Here is a 15645-nt window from a genome sequence, read left to right on the forward strand (position 1 = left end):
ATTGCTATAACATTTTATAATTTATCTCATCATGATCTGTAACCGACAGTTTTCTGACCAGCATTAGCACACAGATCCAAATTTGAGTACCACTGACTTAGCTTACCAGGCTCAAGAATTCTTGGCCTTATTTCCATGCCGTTCAGGTGACAAACCAAAGAATTTCCAGAGCTACTCCTTACTGGAAATAATGTTATCCAACAGTCCCATAGGTCTTGCTGTGAAACAGGCATTCTATACAACAAGCTCTTGCAGTAGGATTACTTCTGTCCCCATTTTACAGGTAAAGATACTGAGATCACACACTTAGGGAGTGTCTGCAATGAGGTGCAAACCCAGAAAGTTCAATTCTGATCATGAAGCTGTGCCACAGGCTGCGGACATGGCCCTCATCATTTTGAGGCAGACTTCTTTTCTTCAAAAGAGAAAGCTAATAATCCCCGTCTCATTTCCACAGAAAAATTTCTCATGAAAATGTGAGTAGTGTGCTTGTTAAGTGAAAAGAAGTGACATTACAATAATGAATAGTTTTCTAAAATGAGAGATTCACTCTTAAGTCCTATTAAACTGAGGTCTTTAAAATTAGATGCAGGAAGTTTCCTTCCCTGTGCAGGTTCACGTGCTATGGGCATGCAGTGACCATTTGGACACTTGAGAAGAGACAAATCTCTTGCCCTCTGTGACAGTTTTATGTGTCTCTTTGGCTAAGCTGTAGCAGCCAGTTACTTAAACTAATTCAGGTGTTGCTGTGAAGGTATTTTGCAGATGTGGTTAACATCTATAATCAATTGATCTTAAGTAAAGGAGATTACTCTCAATAATGTGGGTGTGACTCTTCTAATCAGTTGAGAGCTCCTAAGAGAAAAACAAGTTTCCCTGAAGAAAAAGAAATTCTTCCTCAAGACTGGAACATCAATCAGTTCCTGCATGAAGGTTTCCAGCCTGCCAGCCTGCCCTACAGATTTGGACTTGTCAGCCCTCACAACTGCATAACCCAATTCCTCAAGAGAAATATTTTTATTTACTTATTTTATCTGTGTGTGTGTGTGTGTGTGTGTGTGTGTGTGTGTGTGGTTATACGTGGTTCTATTTTTCTGGAGAACCCTGATATACCCTTCTACCTGGTTGTAATCCAAATTATTTAATTTTTCTTTAAAAAAAATTTTTTTACATTTATTTATTTTTGAGAGACAGAGAGAGACAAAGTGTGAGCAGGGGAGGGGCAGAGAGAGAGGGAGACACAGAATCTGAAGCAGGTTCCAGGCTCTGTGCTGTCAGCACAGAGCCCAACGTGGGGCTCGAACCCATGAACCATGAGATCATGACCTGAGCTGAAGTCAGACACTCAGCCAACTAAGCCACAGAAGCGATCCAATTATGTAATTTTTCCTAAATAATCTTAAGGTATATATTAGTAAGGCTTCCATGTGTATGGAAAATTCAACTTGAAAATTCAAGTTAGAAAATGCAACTTGAAACTCTCTATGCAATATATATGTATTTTTAAAATTTTTTTAATTTTATTTACTTTTTTACTTTTTATTTATTTATTTTTTAAATGTTTATCTATTATGAGAGAGAGGGAAAGAATGTGTACACACATGCACATGAGTAGGGACAAGAGAGGGAGACAGAGAATCCCAAGCAGGCTCTTCACTGTCAGTAGAGAGCCGGATTCGGGGTTTGAATTTACGAATTGTGAGACCATGACCTGAGCTAAAATCAAGAGTTGGACGCTTAACCAACTGAGCCACCCAGGGGTCCCTTTACTTTTAATTTTTGATGATGAATCCTCTGGTAAAATCCAGAGCAACAAAAAAAGAATATATCATAGGCTTGACATTCAAGCCTATAAGTAGAATTGACATTCAAGCCTATAAGTAGGATTACCTTCTCTTCTTACTTTGGTACCTCAGTTTTCTCCCCTGTGAAATGGGAATAAAACATGTCAACTTTCTGCCTTAGATGAATATATATTTAAAGTATCCAAAATATTTATAGTAAAGCCATAAATAGACAAGAAACAGTAATATTCTGGCTCAAATACTAATCTCTTTAAAAAGTCTGGTATGCATAACAATGTGAAAGCAAAAATAGTCAATTATTTTATCATTACTATAATTAATAATTTGCTAAATAATTAAGACTATAAAATTCCATTATTTAGAAAATAAATTATTATACTTTAGGTTTCATATTTTAAAGAAAACTTCATAAGAAATTAATTATAGAAACCATACTGCTTGTTTATCTAATTTAAAAAGCTAGCTACTGATGACCAGATACCAGTCTTGGTATGTATATGTTTGAAGTTGTTGTGTTCCTTCTGGAAAGATTTATTATGAGACACTCTCCAAGGAAGGGATGAAAAGCTATTACGACTTATTGAAAGTACTTTGTCAACGGGATATTTTTTTAAATCTTTCTTTATTTTGAGAGAGAGAGAGCATGGGGGTGCAGAAGAGAGGTGGGGAGAGAGAGAATCCCAAGCAGTCTCTGCACTGCCAGCGCAGAGCCTGGAGTGAGGCTCAAACCCATGAACCATGAGATGGTGACCTGACTGGAAACCAATAGTCGGACACTTAACTGACTGAGCCACCCAGGTGCTCCAAGAGATATTTAACTTTTAGTAAATTACAGATTAATTCTAACAGTTAAAAAGAAGGACTTTATTACTCCAATGCAATATATTCTCTGTTTCAGAACTCGTGCACTGATTTTCCATGCCCTATCCCCTTTGTTACATCTGCTTGATGTTCCTTTGGAGTCAGTGTAGCTGAATGATGAATCTTTCCCAAAAGGAGCTCCAGAGGTATACGTGGCTGCACCAGACATCTGGTGTGTTAACTATCAGCAGATCGGTCACACAGCAGCTGATGACAGCAGACAGGACCCCACAACAAGAGCATCCGCCTCAGATGCTTATTTATAATGCAAAACTCAAGGCACACATGCTGTCTTGAAAAGGCTGGGCTTTGGGCTGCTGTGAAACGGCACTAGCTATTATTAAGCAGCTCTCCGCAAACAGCCAACAGCAGCACTTGCGCTGTTTGCCTGACTGAAAGGTACAGGCACACTGAGATAACCCTCTAATGGAAAAGATTCATACCGGGTTCCAAAAAAACCCCATACATCTGCTCATTAATAGCATTAAATAAAAATACATTTATCTGCTAGGGTCATGTGTATATGGACAACTTGGGAGTAGAGTGTTTTAACCTCTTTTAAGAATAGTTTCCTTCTTTTATTCTTATAAATTCACTGAAACGTCTCCCAGGGCTACTGCTCTTACGACTTCATTTTGAAAGTCCCAGTAGCGAGTAGAAGCAAACTGAAAGTCCAGACTCCACATATCTTTTTATTACCGCTGACTCCGGACTTCTTCAGATAGTAGCAGATAAAGTTCAAACCAGTAATTTCCCTCAGCAAATAGGAATTGGAAGTCTAGAGAGTTAATAGGGCTTTTTCGTCTCAACCCAACTCTGTGATCTAATTTCAGATAGCAGGAAATATGCCAACTTTAGCGGCTAATTAGAGTTATTCATTGGAAATTTTTTGTAGCCAACCCTTAATCTCTTACGGCAAAGTGCACTGACAATGTTGGCTGCGTAAGCACAGGCAACGTGAATGTAAGAAAGGCTCTCAGGAAAGGGTTCAAGAAAAAATGGTTGCATTTAAATTATGCAATTTGCTTGGCTGAAAAATCTCTCAGACTATATGATGCTGATTTTGGCTAAATTTAGTGACAGTTCACGTTTTTCCCCTCACAGGCTGGAAACCCATGTTTGAAGGGGAGGGGAGTTTTAGTGGGAGTGTCTTTCTCTCTCAATATCTCAAAACTGAATTCTGGAGCAGACTGATACTTGCATTGCTAACCAGGATGTTATTAGATTTATTAAATTTGAATTGCTTTAGGATTAAACGAAAAACCTCTGCTTTTGTTGCTACAATTATACTCATTTGGGGTTTAATACTGTTTTACCAGAGGAGATCTCAGTCTTATGTAAACTTCATGAAGTCAGGAAGTTTGTCTCTTTGGTTCACTGCTGTATCCTCAGAGCCACTATAGGGGGTGGCAAATAACTGAGCACTCACTATATCTTAATTAAGTGAATGACTGAAGGAGGCTTAGTCTCAAGTGAAGAGAGGATGCCACTGTATTGAGATCAGCTGGCAAAGCCTAAATATTTGGTTTCAAAGAAGCTCACCCTACCACCGCCAGGAACATTTGGATCCCAACCACACCCTGTGTTCCGTCCCTTCCTCCCCTCTCTCTCACTTCCACTACTTTATTAAAATGGTTCATTTTTGAGCTTTTTACAAGTAGGAAAGTTTGGCAGAGTCGATGAATGACCTTTCATACCATATTGACTCTTGAGCAAGACAACTTACTTTTCTCCACAATATCACTGCCCTGAGGAAGGATTTTTTTAAAAATAAAGAGCAGCTTTAAGTCACACAGCAAGTCAGTGGCTTCCAAAAGGGGCCCTAAGAAAAAGCCAACAACAGTAACAAAAACAAGAGCAACAGCCTATATAAGTCAGGAGATTTTGTCTTTAGCACTGTCTGACTCAATTTTTTTTTTTTTTTAATTCTTCCCTGTGTTTCTTGCCCAAAGGCATCCATTTCACTTTACCCTCCTCCCTCAGGAAAGGATTTCATAACTCATTCACTTTGAGTTATAAATGAATCTTTATTACTCCAGAGCTATTGTAATCTTTTTTTTAGTGATAATTTTTTCTTAATATTTGAAATTTATTGTCAAATTGGTTTCCATACAACACCCAGTTAGAGCTATTATAATCTTAAAGGAATCGATTTCTGATTGAATAAGAATATTTTGGAGATAAGAGACCAACTCAAAACTTTGAAATCCTGTTATTCATACCCTATAATATTAATGATTATTAACAACAGTTAATATTAACAACAATATTATTAATGAATATGAACAACAGAGATTGTGGTCTAGTAGTAGAAGGAACGTGTAAAACCAATTATAAATTTCTATATTTAGTACTAATAATGTGAGTATATGCCATGTGACTAAACAGAGGGTGGTCAGTTTGCCTAGGCATTCTGAAAACAAATCATTATCTCATGAATCAGCCTTTTTCATTGTTAGATAGCTTTTTTTTTTTTTAACATTTTATTTATTTTTGAGACAGGGAGAGACAGAGCATGAACAGGGGAGGGTCAGAGAGAGGGAGACATAGAATCCGAAACAGGCTCCAGGCTCTGAACTGTCAGCACAGAGCCCGACGCAGGGCTCGAACTCACTGACCGCAAGATCATGACCTGAGCCCAAGTCGGCCGCTTAACCGACTGAGCCACCCAGGCGCCCCAGATAGCTTTAATAATTAAAAAAAAAAAAAGTTTATGCTCTTGTTGAGCTGAAGACTGCTTCCACGTGTATTACACATTAGGTAAGTACTGGACCCAGAGTAGAAAAAAAAATCACAATTCTTCAGAAATTTTAGCTGAGTGGGTTTCATTTTTGTTTTGTTTTGAAGGATTATCTATTTCCTCAACACTTAAACAGGCCGGCCTTTGTCTATTTTCAGCTACTGCCCCTTCCTATTAGAAAGCACGCACCACCCGGAATCTGTTCGAACGAAGCAAGGGTCTACATGGCAGCAGCTGGTAAGAGGTAATGAATTTGTCTCTAATAATGAATGGACTATCATTCCCTTGGTAAGACCTCTGCTCCACTTCATTATTGAACATGAAATTGAATATCAGATTAGGGGCTGGAGATGCAAAATTTTAAGCACAAAGCTCCTTTTTAGGATAAAGACCGTAGGCCATTGTCTGTGGCATTTGGCTCAGACTTCAGCCCATAGCAATCTATCTCAGCAGTGGGCTGGGATCTCTGAAAGGAAGGGCAGCAAGCACCAAGCAGGCTGCTGAGTTGTTTTTATCCCTAAAATTCTAGCAGAAAGTTCACCATGAATGTCAAACATAGCACAACTTGAAGGACCCTGAAATTCTCCTGAGAAATCAGATAAGAAATATATGAATAGGTAGTCTTAAAAACAATCATGCGTATTGTTGATGGGAAGATGTGTTTACACACTCCTCGTGGATACAGCCTTCCAGGAGGTGGTTTGGCAAAGTATCAAATGTCTAAAAATGTGTGTGTGCTTTGACCCAGCAGTATTTGGAGCGTGATTGGGGATGCATGCAAAAACACCCCTTATAAACATTTATGTAGAACCATAAATTATAATAGGAAAATATTGGGGCAATTAAATACTTGACCATAGAAGATTGCTTAAATTAAATTAATTTTCTTATTCATATGAAGGAATACCAGGAATCATTAGTTGTAGAAAATCAGGTTGTAGAATCCGTAATGACATGGGAAAACACTCATTATTAAATATAAAGGATATATAGCAGATTGTACAAAATATGCTCTGGGAGTGATTTAAATTATGTAAAGAATTATATATATGTAAATGGAAAAACTCAACATATTTATGTATATACATCAATATGTAATATCTGATTCCTTAGGTGTAGGGATTAGACTATATTTATTTTACTTTCTTCCCTTCACTTTTCTAGAGATTCCATATTTTATATGAGGATGAGCCATAAGAAGTTTCCTTTATTTAACTGTGTGTGATCTACAAACGCCCATTTCATAATGTTGACTTTATGTAATTAGTATGAGTTATTTGTGTAATAAAAATGATCTTAGATTGTTTGTTAAAGAAATAACCTTCTGAACATACATGCTGAGACATTAATCTCCTAACATTTGTGTTGGTTGCAATATCTAGAAACCAGGCCCGTATTTTTGTTTTCTAGCATCTTCTCTATTTCCTATACTGTGGATACAGAAAAATAATAATTTTCTAAGTATTCTGTAAGCTAAAAAAAAGCTTGGTAAAGACTGGTTAGATCAAGGAGAGACTTTTTTTTCTTTTTTGTTTTTGGAGGTTATAGGAAAAATAAGAGATTTTTAGTATCATCTCTGGAAAGTGGCTCAAATTTAGGAATTCCCTTTTTTTTCCAAAGAATCTGTGACACCAAAAAAGGATTGGTTTACCCTGTCCGCAAAATTTTCCTGCTCCTATCATTAAAAGGGAGCGCTAGATTCACAAAATGAGATTGAAATACAAAACTCTCGTTCCACACATTCATCCACCCATCTAACCACACTCTTATTTGCAAAGTCTCTCACTTCACTAGCAATCATTGAAATCCTAACTACAGAGTGTTTGAGCCAAACTGTGGGATTGTGGTATTTAGATTTGCAAGACTAGGATTGGTGTCATAAGGTAATCATAACACTGAGTTGGATCATATGACTCTTTTAAGACTTCAGGGAAGGAGGGAACATACCAAATGGCATAGCTCAAAAAGGGCATAGCTTACTAGGCTAATTTGCTTTCCTTTTATTGGATGACTAGTGCAGCTGGTAGGTTTTGAGCAATCAGCTAAACTTAGAATTGTGGTCAATAGACAGAAAAGTCTTAAAGTCTTGGCTGTGATTCCAGAGTCACATTGGTAAGTTGTCTAAGCTTTGACTACACAGAGAATTGGGCAACTGTCCATAGACATGTAGAACAGAGTTGGAAGAATCCTTGAGGTTTTCTAATTTAACTGCCCACCCAATGAATAAATTTCCACTAAAGAATACTTGATGGATGGTATTAGACAGTCTCTGCTTGAATGGAAAGAAAGTTTACTACACCATGAGTCAGCATTTTCCATTGTTGGAACTGGAAAAAAAAATTCCATATTATGGAGCTGGTATCTGCCTTGCTGTTGATTTTTACATGGTCCTACTACTGTCATCTAAAGCAGAAAATGTTTACTTCCTCTTTCACATGATAGACCTTCAGATACCTAAAGGCAGTAATACTGTGGTTAAATCTTAATAAGTAGCAGGAACAAGAAGTCTCGAGAAACATCCTGGCATGAACATGTTTACATTAAGTGTAGACAAAGACTATATCTGATTTTTTTTTAATATTTTTAGGACACTTAGATTTACAGAATGATTGAGAAGATAGTACAAAATATCCCTATATGCCCTGATACATTACATACCCAATTTCCTTACTATTAACATCTTATGTTAGTAGAATACATTACAAGTAATAAGCCAATACTAACACATTATTATTAACTAACATCTATACTTTATTCAGATTTCCTTAGTTTTTACCTAATATTTTTTTTCTCTTTCTGGATCCCATCCAGGACATCACATTACATGTAATTGCTGTGTCCCCTTAGGTTCCTCTGAGCTGGAGATTTTTTGGATTTTCTTGATTTTGATGTCCTTGACAGTTTTGGGAACTATTGGTCAGTTGCAGAACGTCCCTCTCTTGAGATTTGTCTGGTATTTTTCTCAATTTTAGACTGGGATTATGAATTTGGAGGAGAAGGGTCATGGAAGTAAGCTACCATTTTCATCACTTGATACATACTGTCAACATTAAGTCATCATCAATATTCACCTTGATTATCTGGCTTAGGTAGTGTTTAACAGGTTTTTCCACTGTAAAGTTATTCATGTTCCTCCCTTTCCATACTGCACTCTTTGGAGGAAAGTCACTATCTGCAGTCCATAATAAGGGGTGGGGAGTTATGATTTCCCTCCTTTAGAATGGACTGTATGACTTCTCTGGAATTCTTCTGAATGAGAAATTCTCCCCATCTCCACCATTTATTCATTTAATTAACTGTATATTTATATCAGTATAAGTCATAAATATTTATTTTCTATTTTGGGTTATAATTCAACACTACTTTATTAATTTTGTGGCTCCAACTGTTCTGGTTTTGACCACTGTAAACACTTCCATTAGTCCTTATGTCTCTTTTATGTATCCTCATAGATGTAGGTTGGTTTATGGGTTGTTATCATTGTTTATTTTTGAGTACTTCCTTACTTTTTTGGACTATAAAATGCTCCAGGATTATTGTATATATTTAATCCCCTAGTCCTAAAATTAGACATTTCAGGCACTTCCCCAAAGTGCCCAGTTTTTTTTCTTTTTTTTTTTTTAATTGAAGAGTAATATTAGAAGTCAAGATCTTGGTGCTGGGTGTGCTTGTTTCTACTGGAATGTTGTTTATTTTAGGCCCTTTCAGCTGACAGAGCAAGGAAATATATGTGTGTATATAATCTCATGCATATACACATATCTATAAACATTTCTATATGTAAACATGTGTCTGTATTAAGCTAAATATGAATTCATACTGATACCTCCAATTCTAATCCACTGTCACATGAATCATTCTAGTCTCCTGACCTGGCCCATCTGTAAACTTCCATTTCAGCAGTGTTAATGTGGCTCCCATCATCTGCATCCACTTACTTAAATGTTCAGTTCTAGTATACAATTAAAGGAGGATCAGAATTGTTTACCTTTAGCCCCATGGGAAACAGCTTTATCAACTAGAATATAGTGCTTATGTGCAGTTTGTCTTTAGATTTGCAGATAGGATTGTTTTTAATAAGCAGGGTTTTTAAAATATAGTTATTATTTTTCAATTGCTCTTATCTTACATTCAGTAGTGACAGACTGCCATGGTTGATAGTACATTGCTTGCTTGCTAGAATTTAAACTTTGAAGAAGCTTTCCTGTCAATTTAGTTGTAAAATTAACATTGTTCTTTACAGAGAGGAAGCTATTTCACTAATAAATATATTTCAATCAACTTAAAAGTGGTAGATTAAGGAAATTTGCCATGTTTATGGGATCATCAGGCAATGTCTGGAAGATAACAACAACAAGGAAGCAAAAAGGTAGAAAAGAAAGTTGGAAAATAAGAACCCTATCACCTAACTGGTGACAGAGGTGCTCTAATTCTTCAAGGAGATTCCCCTAAACGTTTTCTCATTATTTCAGGCACCCATTCTCTAGACAGGAGAGTACAGCACCCTTCGGTCTAGCCCTTTGAAACAATTGTCCCAGCAAATAGAGGACATTTGCAGTTTAGAGGCCATTTGTTGGTAAGACCTTCACAAAAGTCTGTAACTAACAAGCTGACATTTACCAGATTAGGTGTGTCTGCCAAATCCTGCCGCCTGATTCCCTCCATGGCCATGCTGCACTGCAAGTGCTTCGGTATTCTCTTCCAATGTCTTGAAATAAGGGAAAGACAAATTGTGGTGGAATAAATGCCTGACTATTGGTCTGGAGACCTGGGCCCTTATTCTGCTTCTGCCAATTAGTATCTGTTGGGAAAATCACTGAATCTGTTAGCTTATCTGAAAAATAGCTGGATCATTAAATAAGGTTCAAGGTGAGTCAAGATTTTAATGATTTTCAGTAGGTGAAGCCTGTCTTTAGTAACATTGGCTTTTGACTCTGAATTTTTTCTTCATTAAAGGAAGAAAGTAATTTATTCTCAAGGAATAACCACTTATTCAATTCTAATGAAATTCAGTTCATTACAACAAATCTTGAGATTCTATTAAGTGCCAGATACTGTACTAGGCACTAGGATAAATTTTTGAAGATAAACAAGGTCCCTGCTTTCATGGAGCTTATAGTCTAAGGGGAAAAAAATAATTAAACACGTACTTTACAATGAAATAGGATAAGGGCTCTGATAGACAATTAAAAAATACTTAAGAGCCCCGAACTTTTAAAAACTTGTTCTCAGGAAAAATCTGAGAAATCTAATAAGGAAATATCCATGAATAATTTAAAGATTGTCCCAATGGGACCTAGAGAATCTATACTCTGCAGGTTAAAGCTTTAATCTGCTGAGAAGAATCCCCCAAATGGACAATGTTAGGCACTGACTAGCCTATGAGTGGATGAGAACAGCTCCTGATGATCCCTTACTCTGCCCACTTGGCATGTACCTGGATCTATCAACATTCTCCACTGTGTAAAGATCTAGTCATCTTGTGGCTACCCAACACAAGCCTTCTAAGAAAATTCTCTTATTAAAACTGCCATGCACCAATCTGGAGTAGAAATGTTCATGAGGAGAGAATATGCTCCCATTGAGTGTATTCATATAGCAGCCAAGTTCCAGCAAAAGACCAGAGAAAGCATCCGGGCATGGTTAGTGTGACCCTGGGGTGTGGGGGGAGATGGCATTTCTCTGACCAGGCAGGAGGCAGAGAAAATGAACAACATCACCACACACTCTGCCTTCCAGAAGTGCCCCATGACAGCAAAAGTTACCAGCCCCTCTCTCCTCAAGGCCAAATGGGCACATTCTGTTTTCCACTGACATGATCATTTGGCCACAGTCTTTGTCCCCTCCATTGGCAGAGGACTTTTTAGTATACATAGAAACTCTTACTAAATTTACCCTAAAAGTCTTAAATGAAAGCCAGCAAAACTTCTCTTTACTGAAGACTGAAATGTCTCTAGTGAGAAAAACTGTTGTCCAAAATAGAATGGCCTTGGACATGATTACTGCCTCACAAGAAGGCAACTTTGCTATTATCCAAGCAGAATGTTGTACGTTCATACCTGATGAATGAGATAATGTATCATATTTATTAACCCACATGAGGATGCCAGTAAATACCCTGTGTGAGGGGATGTAAATCAGTGGTTCAGATCACGGGGCTCCTGGTGGAAAGACTTGTTACTTATTTTGGGAATCATTATTTTACTTGTGTTTTCTCTTGCATGTGCCATTCTGTTGTCGTGGCATGTTCCAATACAGCCAGATAACAGCCAAAGGAGCCACCTCTGTGCTAATGAAACCCCTTGCTGGCTGCTCAGGGCACATTGAGGGAGACAAGGATCCTGTAATATTGTATGACCCAGTCACGAGGTGTGAAGTGTTGGAGGAGGTCATTGAGAGCACGTGAGCAGAGGCTAACCCATAAACTAGGCAGCCAGGAACAGAGGCTCCTAGGAATGTACATCCTTGGAATGTACGTTGAGCCCTCCAATCCGACCACTGGAGCCATTTTCAAGGATGCAGCCATGAGACAGAAATATGTTGATGAGACCATCCAGACTGTAATGTGACTTAACCCAGGTAAAGCCTCTATGTCAACTTTAAGTTTCTGGTGGGTGGGTGCAGAGGTTTACTTGTTTCTCCGCCACCCAAGACAAGCCTCGTAGGTAAGTTCCCTTGCTTATTAAACCTGCCACCTGCCAGTCTGGAGAGGCTACCTCTTTCTTCGGTCTGTCCTCGCCCTCTGTATGCAGGGCCCAGTTTCAGATTTCACCTGAGAAGTTCTTGAGTTTGCAAACCAGCACATGTCTTATCTTTAAGTTGTCCTTTTGCCTCAGAAATATAAATATTCAGTATTATTGGAACAAGAAGTCCTCATTCAGCTTGTGACTTTGCCCAGAAGCCTTGCAAAGAGGACAGCCTGCTGTAAGTGATAACAAATTCTTAATTTACTGTAATCTCTCCTTCAATCGGATCTGCTGCTGCAGCCTAGTGCCCACGCTGATAGCTCCCTTATCTGCACTAACTCAGAAAATAAAAGGTGGTAAAGCTGAATTGCTGCCAGTCTTCCTCCAGTCAAGCCCTTCTATTTAAAAGGTCTGGAAGAGCCAGTCAACCTGTCCAGAACATCTCCAGCATGACTATGGAGTAAAAGCTCAACATAAGGACTTAAGGACCAGGCATTAAAGTAGAAAAAAAAAGAGAAACACTGGTTTGACTTTGAGAAAACCCACAAGCCATTCAAGTTTTAAGCTCCGTTCATCATGCCACAGCCAAAAGTGACCACGGTGTTTAGGTAGACAAACAGGGACAGGATAAATACTACCTCTTGCTGAACGGTAGTTACTACTTTCACTCATTAAATTTCTTTTGAGACAATGCATTCTTTTCCTATCTGTCACCAGATTGATTCTGAATTCACTGTTATTTGTAAATCAAGAAAAGAGCTAAGTTTCTTCCTCTGTGTACCAAATAATACTAAGCAGCAAACTAAAATTTGTATTCTCTCTCTTTTTAGAACTCAAGACTTATCTGTATTTTCTAAAATGCTTCCTCTTGACTGCTGTTTATTTGTTTATTTAAAAATCATTGGCCACTCTTTCGCCTTCCTCATCAAGCACTCATGGTTCTGGCACATGTTTTGCTTTTCTGAACCCAGTCGGTCCACATTTAAGAGTTGGTACTGGGACTCTTGGCTGTAGTGGAGTCCCAGTATTAGCTGTTCCAGGTTGGAATTGTAGACTAATCTGGGCATAGTTGTCATTCCTTCCTCAGCCACTCCTCTCTTCCATTGGCCAAATAACCAGGAAGGCCTCAACCGTGTAAATAGCATCCAGGCTTGGCAACATGGGCTGGGGACCAGACTTATGTTAAGGAAAACAACTATTCTTTCTAAGAGTTGGTAGTGGGAATGTTGAAGACCAAGGGATTAAGGAGTAAAATGAGAATGGGCAGTGCTAAGGAGAGTAAGCCTTTTCCCTACTGACCCAATATTCACCTCCTGTCAGCTTATGATGCAAACTTTGCTCTGAAATATGTCACCAAGAAATGTAATCAGTTTGCCAATGTCACACTAGACTTATTTGTTTCCCTCTGTTCTGGCCTATTTTTTGCTGTATCTCAATTTCTGAGATATAAATGACTGTATAGTCTTAAACATAGGCCTATGGACACTGCTTTAGGGTAGCCAACAAAAAATGAGAAGTGAAAATCTGTAGAGAAGAGTCCTCTTCAGCAAATGTTACAGGATCAGTCCATCAGCTAATCTATACTTATGAAATACTTACCTACAGTGGTGCCATGGTAAAAAGGCACTTATTCTCAAGAAACTTTCACTGAATCAGAAAAACAGTTGAACAGCTTATGTCCCAGTTGAAAGTTAGTTAGCAAGACTAAAATTTTCCTTTACTCTTTTGTCAGTTGTCATAGTACTGCTATTTACTATAACATATTTCTTTTCCTCTATTTATGTTTTGGAATAAGTAATATATGCATCAGGTAGAAATTGAAAATGTGCAGAGGAATACGCAATGAAAACAACTCTCCTTTCCACCCAAATCCCTCAGCCAGTTCCCCCAAATTTCACAGGATAATTTATGGATCTAAGTATCGTATTTATACATATAGATATGCATATATGCATGTGTGTGTAGGTAAATATATATATATATATATATATATATATATATATATATATATATAAATTTAAAGGACATTTAGATTATTGCCAATCTTTGTTATTATGAATTATGCTCTGATTAATTTACCTCTGTATTTGTCATTTTATCAGTAGGATAAATTTCTGAAACTGGAATTATTGGGGCAAAAGTTATATACATAATAAATTTGTATGTATTGTGCTTAAGTTTACTTCCATAGAGATACAAAAATTATATTGACACCAGTAATATAAGAGAACTTTCCCCAAGTTCTTAACAAAACAGAGGATTAAGCCCTTTTATCTTTACATATCTCTTAGGTGAACAATTGATATCTCTATATTGCTTCTAATTTGCATTTCTCTTATGATTGGGATTGAGGGCGGTTTCCTGTGTTTAGATGCTCTGCCTTTTTCACTGTGGACTTTAGCCATCTTTTGCTTCTTTTACTGAGTTGTTGATATAGTTTTACTTATTAGTAGACTCTTGTTATATATTAAAGAATTTAGCTATTTTTTTCTATGATATAAGTTGTGAATAGATTTCCTTGTCTTTATTTGTCTCTAAGTTTATTTATGGTTTTTATTTTCAGTAAAAATGTTTGAATATGTAATGATATTTATTAGTTTTTAAATGAGTTCTGGGTTTTATTTTATACTAAGATTGACCTATTTAATCTAAAATCTCCCAATATTTATTCTTACTTTTATGTCTCATTTTTTTAATGTTTAAATTTTTGATATATCTGGAATTTATTATATGTATTTTTTTCTAGATTGGTACCTAGTGATGCCAACAATATATGTTGCTGAATCTATTTCTATATTGAATTTATATTGAATCTATTTCTATATTTTCTATTTTACTCCACTGATGTGTTTATTTGCATACCAAATACTGCTCTGCTTTAATTCTAACTGCTTTATAGTGTGGTTTAGTTTTCTTTTTTTCATAGTGTAATTGCTTGTATATCAAGTAAAGTATAAAGTATGTGTAGCTTAAAAAACATTTTATTCTTAATTTGATTGGAGGAAGTGGGCCCATCCAGACTTTTAAAATAGGCCTTGACTGAAAGAATAGTGGCCTGACATATATAAATTATCTCAGGAGATATTAACATTTTTATGCTTTTTAAGCTTCCAATCTTAGAACATGATATGAATTTTTATTTGTTAAAACAGTGCATGTCCTTCAATTGTATTTTAATATTATCTTCATAGACCTATGCATTTCTTCCTAAGTTTATTCATAGATATTTTATCTTTTTGTTGTTTCTATATATGAACCTTTTCTTTCAACATATAATTTAAGTGGTTGTTTCAGTATTTATAACTGTTTGATCACATACATTAATTTTTTTCCCAGCCACTTTACTTAATTTTCTTACCTTTAGTAACAATTAGTTGATTCTTTTTTTCTTCTAAGTAAACAATTATCTAAAATAAGCAGTTTTAGGGGTGCCTGGCTGGCTCAGTCAGTTGAGCTTCTGACTTTGGCTCAGGTCATGATCTCACATTCGTGGGTTCAAGCCCCACACCAGGCTCTGTGCTGACAGCTTAGGGCCTGGAGCCTGCTTCAGATT

The sequence above is a fragment of the Panthera uncia genome, chromosome C2 (assembly GCF_023721935.1).
Source record: "Panthera uncia isolate 11264 chromosome C2, Puncia_PCG_1.0, whole genome shotgun sequence".
Lineage (NCBI taxonomy): Eukaryota > Metazoa > Chordata > Mammalia > Carnivora > Felidae > Panthera > Panthera uncia.